Below are 2,920 nucleotides of genomic sequence, written 5' to 3'. Positions count from 1 at the left end.
ATCATAAGATAAGGGTCCACTAGAATATGAAATGGAAAACTCTCTTCAAGGTTTGGATATCACTCCTAACTTGAGGGTAGATTTCGTGCAAAAATCAAAGTATAGCTGAGTGAAAGTCATCACCAAATGTGGGAATCACCCCTATTTTGACGAATCGTTTCGATTGTGTTATAAGAGTGTCTTCAAAGCCTCCAAGTGTGTATTGTGTTAGCCTTAGGAAAGGCATGTATTTTAAGAGTCCAAAAAAGTAGAGAGAAGCAAAGAAGATAGAAAGGAAGTTGTTTTAAGCAACACATATTGGGAATCACCCCTATTTTGACGAATCGTTTCGATTGTGTTATAAGAGTGTCTTCAAAGCCTCCAAGTGTGTTGTAACGCCCTGCGTTTTCAAACTTCCTACATTTAGAAACCTTACGTGAAATTCTAACTTTGGAAATCTTGTGTTCTTATAACCATTCTTTCATTGTAATCGTTGTAAAATACGGAACTTGCTTCGTAAATAAAACTTGTACATTACACTTTTTACCTAGTTAAATCATGTTTTATTTCATATTTCACCTTGTTACAAGTTAGGGGAAACATTGTTGCACATTATTACACAACTTAACTAACAAAATTACTCATTATAATGTTTTAAAAAAAATAAAAAAATAAAGAAATATGGCAGCCCCAATTCAGCAAAATTCAGCCCATATAGTTGGGTTTTGTGGGCTAGTTTCAAGGTGTAACGCCTTCTAAACACTTCCAAAGCCCAACCCATTGAAACCCTAATCCTTCCCCCTATAAATACCCCTTATAACCAGCCTCCCTACCACTTTTACAACCCTAAAAACTCACAAAACATCCACCAAACCGTAGCTGAAAGCAAGGGTTCGAGTAGATTGACACCCCTTCACGAAAATGAGCATAACTCACTCAATTCTTATCCGATTCACTCGATTCTTTTTCCTACTTGCTTGTATAATCATGGGGTTCGATTCCTAGACTTCTCCTTGGAGAAATCAGACCTGGAAATGCCCCGAAATAGTCCATAAACTTTCTGTTTGTTTTTATGTTCATCAAAAACTTGTTTAAATCTATGCAACTTGTGTCCAACACATCTCATACCTATGTCCTAATGCTTACAACTTATCCCATGGTTGGTTAAGCTTAAAAACAAGGTTGAGACATCTAAATCAGAGGTTAAAACCTCATAAACTTTCTGTTTTTAATTAGGGTTTTACCCACAAGTAATGTTCAAGTGTGAAACTTGTTGAATGTGTGATGGTTGGATTAGCTTGGGCTATCCTTCATAAGAATCCACTCATTACTTGATGTTTTGCTATAGATTAGTTGTTGTTAATACCTTGATACTTGTATGTTCATGACCCTCCTTGTTGTTTATAACAACAAGTGTAGTGGTGAACAATAGAGGTGCCTAAATGGAAGCTTGTTCTTCCTACCTCATGTATGTATTCTATGACACGAAGAGGTACCTAAATGGAGACATTAATCTCCTACCTCATGCTTGAATCATAAGACTTGTAAACTATATAATATCTAAGTTATTCTATATGTATACATCTAAGTAACTAAGACTTGATGATGACTTAATAGTTATTTGTTAAGTGGACGTTACATCATCTATGACCATGCCCTTGTTACGACTCTAATGGATCTTAGAATCCTTGAAATCATACCAACTCTTTTGAGTTTCAATAGTGTCAAGAACAAGAGTTATGCGTACAAGATGATTATTTTCACCTATGTTACTTTCTATATATTAAAAAACTCCGAATCTATAATCTTCCGTTATACGCCAAACTCACACACCTACGTTTCCTTGTGTAGAAGGACAAGGTGCTCCGAACTAATTCATCTACAAACTTGCTCTCGGAATTTCAAGTCACCACTTGTAAACCGTGAGTATACTCGTACTTATCCCCTTTTTACTTTTACCACTTTTGGGGTGTAACATGTTTACCTATTGAAACTTACACATGAACTTTTGTCTAAACACATGAACATTCCTATAACATGCTTGTATATGTGATGGCTTGATACTTTAAATTTGGGTGATTCTTATGTGTTGAACTTATCATTAACTTCGTACGAGCCAAACCTTGACATATGTAGCGCTATAGGATTAACGACCCGCCTCTACTGAAACTTTGGTTATGTCATGAGCAAGTTGCGTTTTCTTGGTTTGATATGTTAGACACATGCCATATTTAATGTTTATCTTGAATCGCATGCTTGCTATGAGGAATTGTTCACACTTTTATCTTATGCTATGTATGTACCAAACTTGTATACTCGCCTTTGCTTTTGCATTGAATTGTATTTTAAACATGTTACAGGTTGATGATGATGAAATGAAAGAGGTAGCACGATGCCTAGATACACACTTTAGACGTTAGGTTTAATATGTTGTATCGAATTTTGGTTATGTTGATTTGTTATTTTGATTAAACTTGTTGTTATTTGGATCTTGTATTAATGACTACTTGAAGTTTGGAAATGAAATTTGGATTATTAAATTATTGTCACAAATAGCGTTATGATGTCTCGAGCAATCTTCACACTTCGTCTCATCCCGATGTTTCCGCCATTGGTTGGGGTGTGACAGATTGGTATCAGAGCCATAACTATAGGGAATTAGGGAAAGTAGGAATGCTTTAGCCTAGTCTATAGTTTTAGAGATTTATTCTTATGTTTTGCTTGAAACTACTTGCATGCTACCTTATTTGTTCTTATTTATTCCTTTTTTTTATCTTTTAAGCATATATGTCGCTTATGTGTTAACACTTGGCATGCTATATTTGCTTTATTATGTGCTAATACATGTTTTATTGTCCCATTCATTATGTGCTATTCTTAATATGCTTCATTGTGCGTTTAAATTTGTTTGTTTATTCCTTTAACATACTCTTTCCCTCAT

This window comes from Helianthus annuus, chromosome 10 (genome assembly GCF_002127325.2).
Source record: "Helianthus annuus cultivar XRQ/B chromosome 10, HanXRQr2.0-SUNRISE, whole genome shotgun sequence".
Taxonomy (NCBI): domain Eukaryota; kingdom Viridiplantae; phylum Streptophyta; class Magnoliopsida; order Asterales; family Asteraceae; genus Helianthus; species Helianthus annuus.
This window is presented reverse-complemented; position numbering follows the sequence as displayed.